The sequence below is a fragment of the Euphorbia lathyris genome, chromosome 8, assembly GCF_963576675.1.
Source record: "Euphorbia lathyris chromosome 8, ddEupLath1.1, whole genome shotgun sequence".
Classification (NCBI taxonomy): domain Eukaryota; kingdom Viridiplantae; phylum Streptophyta; class Magnoliopsida; order Malpighiales; family Euphorbiaceae; genus Euphorbia; species Euphorbia lathyris.
Genome location: NC_088917.1, coordinates 79,334,072 through 79,350,591, shown reverse-complemented (window position 1 = coordinate 79,350,591; position 16,520 = coordinate 79,334,072). Strand labels below are relative to the sequence as shown.

The following is a 16,520-nucleotide window of genomic DNA, read 5'->3' as shown; positions in this document are numbered from 1 at the left end:
AGATATGTGAACAAGTATGGTGAGGTGATTGAAAGATTTATTTCGGTAGAACATGTGGCTGATACTTCATCTCAATCGCTGAAAACTGCCATAGATAGTCTATCTTCTAGACATGGATTTTCACTATCATCATAATAGTTACTGATGTTTCTAATTTTTTGTTGACGTTTGGAATTTTTTTTTGCTGATATATTTGAGCCCCGGGTCATCCGGGGTCCTGATTCCGCCACTGAGCACTGAACCCTATATAAGATTTATGAGATTTAAAGGTTTTTTTTTTCTTTTTCTCAAGCTGATGTATTCATGGTCTTCCAAATCCGAACCCTAAATTGAATTTTTTTTTTTTGACTTCCTTTATCCTATCTTTTCGGTGATGCTATATTCATTCAAATGCGGTTGATTATTTGGTAAGTGAAAGTAGTTTGTGCATATTTGTGCATATGGAAGATATTGGAGAAAGGTATGCATCTGGATCTACTTGAATAGAAAATTTTAGGGTATTTTTAGAGTAATACTCTTAACCAATGAATTCACGACACATGCATATATAGTTTATTTTTCCACTAATCATGTCCATGCAGTAGGATTCAAACTTCAGAAACTTGTCTTGAATCACGGGGGATAGTCTCATGAATCCCTTTGGACATATGCAAATTTTTTTTTCAAAGGCCATGCATATTTTTTTTTTTTGGGGACAAAGTGACAGTCTATCCACGCCATATTCCAATTGAGGGGGAATGTCAAAGTAGTAATGATCAAAATGAATTATTTTTTTGGTTAAACCATCCGGTAGATCAAAAGAAATTATTGCCTATAGATGATTCCTTGTTATTATATCATTATATTTATGTTATTCCTAATTAAGTACAAATATATATATATAATTCATTGTTTAATATAAAAACGTTGGAGACTCTTATACTAGGGCCTAATATATTTCACCTAAAATAAACTTTCAAATTATAAGAACCTAAAAGTAGGTTTGTATTTCTTAACACCAATCAACTTTCATGAATTGGTATCTATGCCTCTCTTAAATAGTTTGTGTATTACACCCGATGCATAGTAGAAATTATCATGTTTAAAGAAAAGTTGAAAAGATTTAAATGATTTATCACAGTGTATTTAATTTAAAAAATATATAATAATAAGTATACCATTTCCCTCATAAAAGTTGTTTTGCAACCGCATCCATGAGTACCATCATTCTCGGTTAATTCAAAGAGAAACTTGTAAAGAAATTTCATATACTCTGGTAGTTCATCAACAACATCTTTAGTGAACCTGAATTTTGACAAAAAGAAAACGTGTGAATTATATATTGATAATCTAGTAAGAGATGCAAACTCGAAATGGAAAATAGAATGCTTAACTATCAAAATTTATAACAAAAACTATTATTGATTTTAACTATGAGTTTAAACTTTTGGACCAGTTAGATTCTTGTAATGGTATATAATCTCATAGATACCATTGTCATGGAACCTATTAATCTCCGACACACCCCCACACGCAAATGCCCCTTGGGTTTGCAACGTGCACAACACAGGCCCATCCCGCCATGTGTTTTTTTAATTCCACATATTTATTAGGTTGCCGGGACTCAAACCCTCGACCATTTGGTCTTAGAAGCTCTGATACCATGTCATGGAACCGATTGAACTAAAAGCTGGAACTTATAGTTAAGGCCCAACCATAGATCTTATATTAATCTACGACAACCATATAGTCATGAGTTTGAATGATGCCAGCTTCCATTTATTAAAAAGAATTCAACAGACATAGCAAAATGAATTCTTGTTTACACCCTTCAAACCTATGGGTACCATGTGCACAAGTTTTTTTCATGATTAATAATAAAAGCTATATTTTTTAGCTTATATATTGGAATTTCAATATTTGGGGATGCGTAAAAGATTATAAGAAAAACTAGTATTGGCCTTTACTCTTAGAATAAAAAAGGAAAGTATTAGAATCAAGCACAAATATAAATTTTAAGTCTTTATCACACTATCAATCTATATCGTTGAAGTTCATCAATGGTACCATAGGAATCATAAGCATCATCCATCGGTGTTAGCATTGTTACATACTTGCATACAAGCATCCGAGAAGCACTATACTTTAGCTCGAAAAAGAATCCAAGTGCACACATATATGACTCTACAAGTCTATCTCTTGTATATGGAAGGTTTTCCACAACATTCAAATCTTTCCACCACCTATAAAGAAATAAATGTATATATCTTTCATCTTAATTAAAGCAAATGAAAGAATAATGTCCAATAGGAAAATTACTTACTTTGAAAGTAAAGCTAACTCTTTTCTGTAGAGTAATTATAGTCCATTACAATCAAACTTTGCAAATTTGAGAAGAGTTTCGTTCGGAGATTCATCTTCCTCGTAAAAGGATATATAATTTAAAGCATCAAGTCTTTCTATGGTGCGATGAGATGGGCTCATCAAAGTATTCCTTATGTATTTTTGAAGATGAGAGCTTGAACTTTCAGCTAAAATTTTCAAATGTTTCCTTGTAAAAGCAAGGGCTTCATCTAATATATCTTCACCAGAAATTTCCCAAAAACATGCTTCTGTTAACGTTAAAGTCCTATTTTGTAGGAGTTGTTTTACCTTATTGTTAATAAGTTGCCTAGTCAGTAGGGAGTCCTATTTTAAAGGCTAGTGCAGATAGTTTTTTTAATTCTGTTTTGCTTGGGAATCTTCATGTAATCGTGCTGCTATTTTTTCTCTACTTTCTGTTTTGTAAGGCTTTTAAATAGCCATTGTTTCAAGTGGAATAAACAAGCTGATTATCACAAACATTAAGCTTTCGATTTATGCTTAACATTTGGTATCAGAGCTAGAGTATCAGGGCTGATAAATAGCTTCAGCAAAGAGTGAAACACCGAGTGAGAGAAAAATCATCTGTGCGAAAGAGAAGAGATGGCTGAGAGTAGTAGTACCAATGGGAAGTTTGTACAACCAGCAATTCCAAGATTTGATGGTTACTATGAGCATTGGGCAAAATTGATGGAGAATTTCCTTCGCGCGAAGGAATATTAGAACCTAATTGAGAAGGGGATAGACACAGTTCCAGAAGGCACTCAGGCAACAGAAGCCCAGATGAAGGTGATAGAAGAGCAACAGTTGAAAGACAAGAAGATCAAGAATTATCTCTATCAAGCTATCGATAGAGAAATCATGGAGACTATACTCAATGACGACACTTCCAAGCAGATTTGGGACTCTATGAAGCAGAAATTCAAGGGTTCCACGAGGGTGAAGAGGGCTCAATTACAGACATTGAAGACTGAGTTTGAAACACTCAGAATGAAGGAGGGAGAGACTGTTAATGCCTATTTCGGGTGAACTCTCTCCATTGCAAAACGAATGAAAGCGTGTGGAGAAATCATTCAAGAAAGGGACATTATAAGGAAGATTCTCAGATCCCTAGTGCCAAAATTTAATTATGTTGTTTGCTCCATTGAAGAATCCAACAACGTCGACACTCTTACAGTCGATGAACTTCAAAGCAGCTTGTTGATCCATGAGCAGAGAATGAAGAATGTTGATGGGGAAGAACAAGTGTTGATGAAGGTGACTCATGAAGAGAGAGCAGAAAGAGGAAGAGGTAGAGGAAGAGGAGCAATCAGAGGAGGTCAAGGAAGAGGCAGAGTATATCTAAACAAAGCTACTGTGGAATGTTATCGATGTCACAATCTTGGCCACTTCCAATATGAATGTCCCACCTTGGGAAAGCATTCAAATTTTGCAGAGCTAGACGAGACGGAGGAGATGTTGCTGATGTCACACCCGGTCCTAAACGACCTCAATCGGCATCGGGCGTGAAATAGAAAGATTATAATCAACACTTAAGAGTCTCCAATTTATCCCAATATCATAATATCATATTATATTACAATTGGAATACAAAAATTCTAACCATAATTCTAACAATAAGCAGCCAACTTCCAAACCTCTCCTAATCGGTCGGTAACCTTCTCTATATCCTGTACTTTCTCACCTAAAAACATTAAAACATTTAAAAACGTGAGAGAAAAATCTCAGTAAGCAACTATCAGCCGTAAAAACTAACTTTACTTAACATAGCTACATATATACATTTATAAAGGATTTAATCAAAACCTTATAAAATATACTCAAAACTTAAGTTCATAATATAGTCAAAGTACTAAACCAAAAACCAAAAATATATAATCTTGTATCCATTCTTGAGTTCAAAACCTTATAAAATATTGAGTTCAAAGAACTATCCCATATGGTCTTACCCAACACTTCGCTGTCATACCCAATAGGTCTTAAGACTGTGTACACAGGCCATGTCCCTCACTGAACATGGTCTTCAAATATAAAACCACCGATCCGGATAACTCTCGATGGATATAAAATCATAAAATCATAACGTGCTCAAATTTCCTTTCACAATCAAATTTCAAACTATTTCATAACCATAAATCATTTGGCTTCAATTAGCCCTTTTGTATCATAAAAATCATATTTGGACTTCAATCCAAAATAATAACAACAATAACTGCAACAGATTTCTCAATCCAAAAACAATTCGTAAGAAATCATCAAATTCATTTTGTTCAATATAGATATATATTGAAACCAAAAACATATATGTATATATGTAAATCAACCAAATCAAGCCTTAAATCAACATAATCAAGTAAAATCTGAAATTCACATAGAAGCATAGTCAATAGCTTCATTTGAACCATAATTTCACAATAAAAAGCAAAATCATGAAAAACCCCAATTTTATAAAATTCCTGCATAACCCTAAAATATCAATTTCTGAAAATTCTTTGATTATATACATATCTATATACATAAAACTCAAAATATAGTTGATAGTTACTTACCTTGACTACTAATTGAGGAAAATACACTCGATCGATTCGCCTCTAAATTCTGTCTAAGACGTTTCCCCTCTAAACACTTCCGAAATTCAAAAACTTTTTGGTTAGGACTTAGAACTATGCATAAGGATGCTATGGTTTCAATTTCAAGTGATTCGGACGGTCGAATCTCCGTAAATCAAAAAAACGGTGAAGAAACGGTTCAGAGAAAACTGATTAATCAAAAAAAAGAAAAGAAAAAGAAAAGGAAAGATAATGATCTACACCGCCTGAAATGAGATATATATCTCAAATTTAGCAAACATCACATTTGATCCTCCATCTTTCTATAATCTTTTAAAAATTATCTTAAACTTTTACTTTACACATAAAACCATCAATTTAATTCCAAACTTTTCCTATACCACCGAATTAACTTTACACATCAATAATTATAATATATACTAATATCAAAATATAAATTCTAGAAATTTAGTCACGGACGTGACAGCTGATGGCATATGTTGATGAAATTGAAGCAAAGCGAGAAGACGTCTAGTTCTTGGATTCAGGCTGTAGTAATCACATGTGTGGTAACAAAGCCTTATTCTATGAGTTTGGGGAAGTCTCTCAACAAACTGTGAAGCTAGGCAACAATACTAGAATGCAAGTTTCTAGTAAAGGAAGCATCAAAATGGAGGTAGATGATGTCAATTTCACTGTTGGAGATGTTTTTTGTGTCCCTGAACTCAAAAATAATCTTTTGAGCATCGGGCAACTCCAAGAGAGAGGTCTTTCCCTTCTTATAGAGGCTAGAATCTGTAAAATCTTTCATCCACAAAGAGGTTTGATCATTCAAACCAAAATGACAGCAAATCGGATGTTCATCTTGGTAGCTAAGATGCTATCAAAGTTTCTGCAACCAAAACAGGAAGTATGTTTCAACACAGCAACCGAGGACCTCACCCACCTGTGGCATTGCAGACTGGGGCACATCAGCAACACAAATCTCCAAACTTTGCAGCGCAAGAAAATGGTTCATGGTCTACCTGAACTGACAATCTCAGATGAAGTTTGTGTAGATTGTTTGAAAGGAAAGCAACATAGGGAGCCCATTCCAAAACAAAGCACATGGAGAGCAACACAGAGGTTAGAACTTATTCACGCTGACTTATGCGGTCCAATTTCACCTATTTCTAATAGTGCAAGAAAATATGTGCTATGCTTGATTGATGATTATAGCAGAAAAGCTTGGTCATATTTTTTGCGTGCAAAGTCAGAGACATTTGCTGTATTCAAAATCTTTAAGATATTTGTTGAGAAAGAAACAGGTCTTGCTATCAAATGTCTGCGGACAGATCGAGGTGGGGAATTCACATCTACTGAGTTCAATAATTTCTGTAGAGACAATGGAATTAAAAGACAACTGACGACAACATTCACTCCTCAAAAAAACGGAGTCGCAGAAAGGAAAAATCGCACGGTGATGAACTGTGTGAGGAGCATGTTGTCTGAAAAGGGAATTCCAAAACCTTTTTGGCCTGAAGCAGTAAAGTGGGCAATTTATGTGCTCAATCGGTGTCCTACCGTCGCCTTGGAAAATACAACCCCAGAAGAAGTTTGGAGTGGAGCAAAGCCATCAGTTGAACACCCCAGATTTTTTGAGTGCGTGTGTCACATACATGTACCAGATGCAAAAAGAACGAAGTTGGAAAGCAAGAGTACAAGTGGTGTTCTGTTGGGAATTAGCGATGAATCAAAAGGATACAAAATATATGATCCGATGACAAAGAAGGTAATGATCAGTAGAGATGTTGTGTTTGAAGAGAAGAAAAAATGGGATTGGGACAAGAGCTATGAGTAGCAGATACTTGTTGAGTTCGAATGGGGTGAAATTGAAGATGAGGAAGCTGTCGATAATGCATTTGATGATGACTTTGAGGCTGAAGTTGCTGCAAATCCAATTTCAGATGATGATGATGCTGTTTTTTAAGATGAAAATGAGACAAGTGATGCAACAACAACTCCCTCAAATTCCAGCACCTCCTCAAACTCTGATGTAGAAGCACGAATCAGGAGACCACCAACCTGGATAAATGATTATGTGAGTGGAGAAGGATTTTCAGAAGATGAAATTGATGTGAATTTTGCTATAGGTACAAATTCAGAACCTGTTAATTTTGAAGAAGCTGTTAAAAGTGAACATTGGAAGAAAGCTATGGAGGTTGAAATCCAGAGCATAGAAAAGAACAGTACATGGTTTCTCACTGATTTACCAAAAGGCGCAAAGAAGATTGGATTAAAATGGGTCTTCAAAACGAAGCTGAATGATCATGGTAAAGTGGAGAAATACAAAGCCCGGTTGGTCGCAAAAGGATATGTACAACAATATGGAATTGATTATGCTGAAGTCTTCACACCGGTGGCTCGAATGGACACTGTCAGAATTATTCTTGCTCTAGCTGCTCAGAAGGAATGGAAGGTTTACCAACTCGATGTTAAATCTGCATTTTTACATGGCGAGTTGATGGAGGATGTCTATGTAGAACAACCCAGAGGTTTTGAGAAGAAAGATGAACCCCACGAGGTGTACAAGCTCAGAAAAGCTCTCTACGGACTCAAGCAAGCGCCTCGAGCCTGGTTTAGTCGCATTGATGCATATTTCTTAAGGGAGGGATTTGATAAGTGTTCCAGCGAGCAGACTTTGTTTGTGAAGACAAACATTCAAGATAAACTTTTGATTGTAAGTTTATATGTTGATGATTTGATATATACAGGAAATGATGAATCAATGATGACAGAATTTAAGGAATCAATGATGAAAGAGTTCGATATGTCGGACTTAGGAAAGATGAAGTACTTTCTTGGTATTGAGGTGCAACAATTGGAAAATGGAATTTTCATTAGCCAAAAGAAGTATGCAGGGGATGTACTCAAAAGATTTCGAATGGAAGAATGCAATGTTGTTTTGAATCCTATAATTCCAGGTTTCAAAATTTCAAAGGATGAGAATAGAGTTTTGGTTGATAGCACTTTGTACAAGCAGCTGGTTGGAAGTCTGATTTACTTAACATCAACTCGCCCAGATTTGATGTATGCAGTGAGCTTAATTAGCAGGTACATGTCTCAACCTACAGAGCTTCATCTTATAGCTGCAAAAAGGGTGCTAAGATACGTGAAGGGAACCACCGGCTTTGGCATTTTATATCAGAAAGGAGCAAAGTGCATGTTGACTGCCTTCACTAACAGTGATTATGCAGGATGTTTGGAGGATAGAAAGAGCACCTCAAGATATGCTTTTATGATGAGTTCAGGGGCAGTAGCTTGGTCATCTAGAAAGCAACCAATTGTGGCGTTATCAACAACGGAGGCTGAATATGTAGCAGCAGCGGCATGTGCTTGTCAAGCGATGTGGATGAAGATGGTTCTGAAAAAGCTTGGCTGTAATGACAATGAGTGCACAACCATTTTTTGTGACAATAGTTCAACAATAAAATTGTCCAATAAAATTGTCCAAAAATCCAGTTCTGCATAAAAGGAGTAAGCATATTGCAGTTCGATTCCATTTTTTAAGAGATTTATGTAATGAATGAGCAGTATGTTTAATTCATTGTGGCACACATGATCAAGTTGTGGATATTCTAACAAAGCCTCTCAAGGTGGAACAATTTCAGAAGCTTAGAGGTTTACTTGGAGTATGTGAAGTAAACTAAGCAATCTGCTTAGTTTAAAAGAGGGGTTGTTAACGTTAAAGTCCTATTTTGTAGGAGTTGTTTTACTTTATTGTTAATAAGTTGCCTAGTCAGTAGGGAGTCCTATTTTAAAGGCTAGTGCAGATAGTTTTTTTAATTCTATTTTGCTTGGGAATCTTCATGTAATCGTGCTGCTATTTTTTCTCTACTTTCTGTTTTGTAAGGATTTTAAATAGCCATTGTTTCAAGTGGAATAAACAAGCTGATTATCCCAAACATTAAGCTTTCAGTTTATGCTTAACAGCTTCATACAAGCTAATGATACCTTTGACATCATTACAGATGTTTTCCTTGAATTCTCCATCTCTATCTTTGAACTTGTTAAACACACCTGATTTCGTAGGTTCATAATTAAACCAAAATATATTGCTTTTATATTTTTTTTTTCAGTGTGTGTGTGGAGATATATCAGAGATAATATATAAAAATAGTATTGTTAAATCATAATTAACAACGTAGTTGCTTATATATATTTCCATTTTGGATATACTTATAAAAAATCAAAAGCAATGACCTAAAAATTGAATAACATCTAAAAATGACAAGAACATAAAAAAGTTGTTGTTTTGATGAATGGGTACTTACAGCATGTCATTTTGTATCCATGTTGTCTTAAAACTCGAAACAAAATTGCCAGAGTACAAAGGTCATAGTCATTATCCTCCAAGAGTTAGGAAGCATATTGAAGATGCGATGGAGTTGTTCATTGATTTCATCCTCAAAATGATAGGATACACCAAGACGACATAATAAATTGATGAAGTCAATATTGTCTGTTAATGTTTCCGCAGATTGAAGCAACATATTCCTCACTTTTACTTTCATTTAAGCCACCATTTTTTCGTGTGATTCCAATTCCTATACATTGAACACAGATATATACAACAAAATTAATTAATAATAAAATATGTTTTTATTCTCATGAAGTCAGAACTTGTTCGATTTGTAAAACTTTAATAATAATATTGTATATATAGTTTTATATATGTAGAATCTAAATTTGTTCACCTCCGTACGACTCGTTTTGTAGTTTATTATAGGTCTAATACACAAATAACCCCGTGAACTTGTCCAAATGTTGCAACTGCCCCCTCAACTTTCAACTGTAACCACTTACCCTTTAAACTTGTCCAATTGTAAAATATAACTCTTCAAACTTGTCCAATTGTAAAGGTATAACTAATAGAAAACAAAGAGACAAAGGTTATATATATACCGAATTCGATGGGGCAAGTGAAGTAAAGGTTTGACTCCAGATGCTTTGTGGACGGTTTTTCAAACAACCACGTAAAACGTCTTGCTCCAGTTTTGTTGGTGTTGAAAGTTCTTGTTTAGCTCTAATTATGTTCGACTTTTGAGAATGGCAAAAATGCAATGAATTGGATAATCTGTCATGAAAAGTGCAAATTGTAAATCCGTGTGATGATTCACAATTTATTGAAACATACTTAACTAGAGTAAAACTTTATATAAATATACAATTGAGATCAGACTATTTATATAACAATTGATAGGTTATTACTAAATAAAGATTCGTATAAATTTTATCAACACCTACAAATTTAGACATATGATTATTAGGTCATAACATATATAGTTTTCATGTATAAAATTGTATAATAGTACTAAATTCAGTTTCACGTAAACGCTAGTAAAGCATATGTGGCACATATTGGAACGAAATTAACAAGAAATTTGTTGTTATATCTGTAATTATGGAGTTTGAAATTGTAAAAAATACTAGTGCTAACACTAATTATAAAGTTTTATACTAAATCTAGAGTCTAACTTTGCTCCCCTAATAATTATATGACTAATTTTACACTTTAATCATTTAATTTAAATGTTTAAAAAATCATTTTATTTAAATATTTTAAATATATACATATTGAAATATTTAAAATAAAATTATAATGTTTTTCATAAATAATTTAAAAATAAAAGAATTAATATTTTAAAAATGTAAACTATATTTGTATATATATAATTTAGTTCTAATACATTCTCAACCTTTTAAGTTGTTCAAAAAGTGTAACTGATTCAATCTCAAAATTGAAAAACCATCTACTGCAACTTCAAAATACCAATTTATCAACTTTTAAATCACGAGTTTTGCGTTTACAAATCAGCCAAATCATAAAGCTTTTAAATTCCACGTAATGTTAAAATTAATATGTTTTAGATGCAACAATTTCAACTTTACTATAACACGAATTAATTTTTCATAAATTTGATTCCATGTTACATATTATATGAGGTACAAATTTAGTATTATGATTATTCAAAAAGGAAAAATTAAGGTTGCTAAGATTCAAACTCTACACTACTTAGTTGCTGCAAATAAAATAACAAAAGAAAAAGAACATCTATTAGATCTGTGATTATGAAGTCTGCAATAATGTTTTAATATATATATTTATTCTATAATCTCTTTTTTAATAGAGCAATTTTTACGCAATATTTACTCTCTTCTTATTAATATAATACATATTTTAATAAATTTGTAAAATGATATAATTTTTTCTCCATTTCTATCTAATATTTACTCATGAATTTTCTATAGTTTTAAAAAGATATGTTATTAAAAGAATTTTTTTTTAGTAAAGGTAAACTTGAGAAAATCAGGAAATTGAAAAAAAAAAAGATTTATAATTCAAAAGAATTCGTATCTTTTGAATAACAATTAGGGCTATAATCGAGCCGAGCCGAGCTTTGGCCTGCTCAATCTCAGATTGTTATAAAATTAACGAGCTCGAACCGAGCTTCAAGCTTGTTTCAAACCCAAAATCCTCTTTGAACTTGGTGCACTGAGAAAATTATCTAATCATTAATTATTTGAGTCAACCGTTTATTATATTTATGAAGTTTGCTCGCAAACAGTTCTTTAATTGTGTACATAAATAAGCGTACAAGTAAAGTTTGTGAATAAATAAATAAAATGCTGACAAATAGTTCGTCTATTACTCAGTTATTATAGTTATGAACGAACTAATCTAATAGCAAATAAAATAATATTAAATTTATATATTTGTGAACTAACACAAAACTATATAGTTTTCTACAAAACTAAAACCTGTTTATAAATGTTTTAATCGAGCTTGCTCGACTCGTTTACGAACCGAGCCAGTAAATCATACTCACGAGCGGCTCGTTTATAAATTGAACCGAGTCAAGCCGAGTTTTTATCGAGTTGATCACCGAACCGCTTATGAGTGGCTCGACTCATTAGTCCAGCCCTAATAACAATATGGAGAATATATATATATGATTAACTAAAAATAGAAAGGCAAAGTGGATGTATATACCGAATAGTGTGGGGTAAATGTAGAGATGCTTTGACCCCAAACATTCCAAATTTGTACTTTGGTAGTGTTGCGGAAACTTCCATATTTGGTCTTCTACTTTTTGAGAATGGTGACATATGAATGAGCCATGGCATTTATAGTAATAACTCAAATCTCACTAGGATTTATTTTCAATTTAAAATTTATGAGTCGGGGCCCAGGGATGGTGATAATAAATAAATAAATAAATAGATTAATTTCAATTCCTGGTTAAATTGTTTTGCAAATGAGATTATGTTTTTTTTTTCAAAACGATGATGGTGTTTGTCGAGATTTACAAATCGATGGCTTTTAAGTTTATATTGTCAAATTTGAAAGTTTTTTTTTGTTACAATAGAGGGACTCGAGATTAAACAACAAAAATAGACCGACCCTCATAGATAGGTCATTCTGGGAAGCGCATACCTACAAAAAAAAATCAGAAAAAAGAATGTCATGAATGTTTGTAGGAGGCGCATCACACTCATGAATATCTAAACTCAAACTCTCTGCGTAGTTTGCTATCCAATCAGCTGCACTGTTCCCTTCCCGTCGGATATGAATGAGCCGTATAATTTATTTGTTTATTTATTTTTACTTAACACACTGTTTAGTCCCACTATATTGAAAAACATATTGTGGGATCCCTATCTTTTATCAATATTAACCATTTGGTCATTCTATCTGTTTTTTTAGATTTTAAACCATTACTGACAGAAAATGACAGAGTAACATGACCATATTATATAGTACTATGACTATCATGAAAACTAAGATATGTTCCATTAAAAATCTAAAAAAAAAGCTAAAGGATCAAATGATTAATATTGATAAAACATAAAGATATTATAATGTGTTTTTCAAAAGAATAAGACTAAACAATATATTATGTGAAAATGTAATGACTAATAAATTATTTATCAATAATTTATTCATATTTTAAGTAGGTTTAATTCTTAAATTTATTTGTTTTGAAATCATTTAGATGTTGTTTGGTGACAAGAGAGAAATCTAATGTTTAGAAAAAGAACGTTCAAAAAATTATGATTTTAAAAAATAAAAAACGTGATTCTAAAATAAATATAATACTAAACGACTTTAACTTTTGAAAATTTTCATTTAAATATCGACAACTATATTCCTCGTTTAAAAAAAATATCATAATCGGCAAAACATAACCATAAATAAATAATAAAAGATTTAAAAACTAGCCTTCGTGATTTAAAAACAACCATAGTTGATGCGTTAAAGATAAATTAAAATATATGAGATGGGTCCACTTAAATTGATCAATGGATAGCTAAATATTCTTAATTAATTGTTAGAGCTCCGAGTTTTAGCGACTCAATAATCCAAAGGCCGTCAGATAATCTCGACTAAATTATAATATTAGAAAAGCAACCGATTTATAATTTATTTATTGACTTAACTTTTATTTAATGAGAAATTTATTTTAAGTCTCATAATCTAATCTAGTCTTGATTTGTTTTATCATACATCATATCATACATTCAACATTGGGGGTTATGTACATATTATCTTTAAATTATTGTGTTGAGGCAGAAACATAATAAAAGGTCAACCTCAGAGTAAATACTAACTATTACATATTTATCATTCAGGTCCTCCGTCTTTTCTTGGCGTTTTGATTTTACAACAATATTAATTTCTATCAGTAAAACCTCTATAAATGCATATTCTTGGGACCGGAAAAAAATATTCATTAAGCGAGATTATTCATTTATCGATAAATGAATAAATTATTCATTTATCGATAAATATTCATTAGATATGTAATTATCTTGTTTAGAAAATATATTATTTGATTGATTTGTAATTATCACATTAGCATAATTACAAATCAATCAAATAATTGCAAGATTCGTTCAGAATATGCTAATGTTCCTGAACCAGAAGTTAGTCAATTAGATGAAGATATCCAATGATTAAATGATGTCATTTCTAATTTATGCTATAGAAATGTGATGGATGTCGAACATCTTTTGAACTATCCTAGCGAGAATGATGCAGTTATGGAATCGCTTACAGACGAAGAAATTATTCAGTCAATAATAAACAATGATGATCTAAATGATCCAGAGCTAGATGATAGTTGCGTTGTCGTAAATGTATCGTCAAAATAGGCCTTTTAAACAATGGTCACCTTAAACAATTACTTGCTACAACATGAGCAAAGTATATCAGAAGTTGTGTTTGCACTACAAAAAGTTAAGGATTGTGTTCATTTTGGTTTAGGTGGAAAAAAAAACAATCAACTATAGATGCAATTTTTTTTAGAAGAAATGACTTCTAGTTGATTGATTGAAAGATTTTTGTCTATGTATATATTGTATGTAATTCAATAATTATTAATTTATATTTTCATTAGGCTCTTAAGGATTTAAATATTTTTATTACTTAATGCATTTAGCGAGGTTATTACTTTAGTCCATTGACCCAAGTCGAGACCGAAAGAATTTATTATATAAACGAGGTTATTACTTTATCGAACATTCATTTATCGAGGTTTAACTTGTACTTCAACTAATTTGAAGAGATTTTTAGATGAGAAAATAAATATAATAGAGAGTAAATAAGACATGATACATAAGTTTTATTTTCTATATGATTTGAGACCGATAAGCCTATGCAATGTGACTTATAAACTCGTCTCTAAAGTCTTAGCTAATAGACTTAAACCGGTTCTTGATACAGTGATAAACCAAACTCAAAGTGCCTTCGTCCCTGGTCGGCTAATTACTGATAATGCTCTTATCGCATTTGAAATGTTTCATTCGATGAAGTATCGGTACAAAGGGCGGAAGGGCTTCTGTGCCCTTAAGATAGATATGAGCAAAGCTTATGATCGAGTTGAGTGGTTGTTCATTGAAAAGGTTATGAGACAAATGGGTTTCCCAGGGTTTTTTATTGAGTTGATTCTTAAATGCATTACTTCAGCTTCCTTCTCTTTCCTTATAAATGGGGTGCCTAAAGGTTATGTCAAACCGAGTCAGGGTCTTCGTCAGGGAGATCCTATTTCACCTTATTTATTTCTTTTCTGTGCGGAAGCTTTGTCAGCATTGATGAGGAAGGCTGAAATGGATAGATGCATACACGGAATCAAAGTGCACCCGAATAGTCCAATGATAACCCATCTATTTTTTTTGCAGATGATTCAATCATGTTTTTTCAGGCTAGTTACGAGGAGTGCGCTATGATTAAAAATATTATGCACCAATATGGCTTCGGGGCAAAGAATCAACTTCGACAAATCTGAGGTGAGCTTTAGTACTAATCTGCAAAATAGCACAAAAAATGAGCTGCGTGATTTTCTCGGAGTTAAAGAAGTACAAGCCTTTCCAAAATACTTAGGCTTACCAACTGTGTTAGGGAGATCAAAGAAAATAATCTTTAGCTTCTTGAGAGATAGGCTCAATAAAAGAATTGGAGGATGGAGTGAGCGTATGCTCTCTAGGGCCGGTAAAGATGTTCTAATTAAAGCAGTGGCCCAAGCTATTCCCCAATATATCATGAGTTGTTTTTTACTGCCAAAAACATTCTGTGATGAATTGCAGGCCTTAATAGCAAAATTTTGGTGGGGAAAACATAATGCAGGAAATTGCATTCACTGGATCAGCTGGAACAAATTATGTGCCCCCAAGCCAGATGGGGGACTGGGATTTCGACACATGTTCTCCTTCAATCAAGCAATGCTTGCAAAACAAGTTTGGAGAGTGATTGATAGGCCAAATTCTCTATGTTCGGCTATTTTTCAGGGAAAATATTTGAGTTCCACATCCATTTTTGAAGCATCAGGTAAAGCACAAGACAGCTATGTATGGAGAAGTCTATTAAGTGTTAGAAAGATCTTGTTGGAAGGTGGTGTTTGGCGGATAGGAAATGGGACTTCAGTTAAAATACTATCTTCTCGATGGGTGCCAGGGATACCATGTTTCAGGCCTCTGTGTCTCCGAACTGATGCCCCAACTGCTTTTGTCTCTTCTCTCATAAACGAAGAAAACATGTCATAGAAGGAGGAGTTGGTTCGCGAGGTATGCTTACCGGAAGATGCAGAGTGGATTCTGAAAATCCCCTTGAGGTCAGATAACACTTGCGACAATCTGTTTTGGCCGACGGACCGATTTGGAAAATACACAATAAAGGAAGGATATAAAACGGCACTGCAATTAAATGGAGTTCTTAATGGGGTGCCAGGGACTTCTAGGGGACCTTCTGATATATGGAGATGGCTTTGGAAAATTACTTTGGCCCCAAAGATTATTCACTTTATGTGGGCTTTGTGTAAAGGTGCTGTACCATGTTTGGATACATTATCCAAAAGAAATCTTAGGGCCACCAACCTTTGTCCTTTTTGTGGAGCTAGTAATGGATCATTAATGCATATTTTTGTAGAGTGCAGGAGAACAATTCAAAGATGGAAGATGATGAATCTAGGTGTAAAGGTGTACAAATTGAAAGCTTCCTCAATTATGGAATGGGTGGTAATGGCATGGCAATCTCTTACTCAAAATGAGTTCAGAAGCTTTTGTGCCTTAATGTGGATGGTCTGGTATGACCAT

At 33.2% G+C, this 16,520-nt stretch overlaps 1 pseudogene; it reads right to left on the bottom strand.

The window, feature by feature from the left end:
• Positions 1–2,005: 2,005 nt before the first annotated feature.
• LOC136204016 (probable terpene synthase 6) lies at positions 2,006–9,442 on the bottom strand (annotated as a pseudogene).
• Between the last annotated feature and the right edge of the window lie 7,078 nt (positions 9,443–16,520).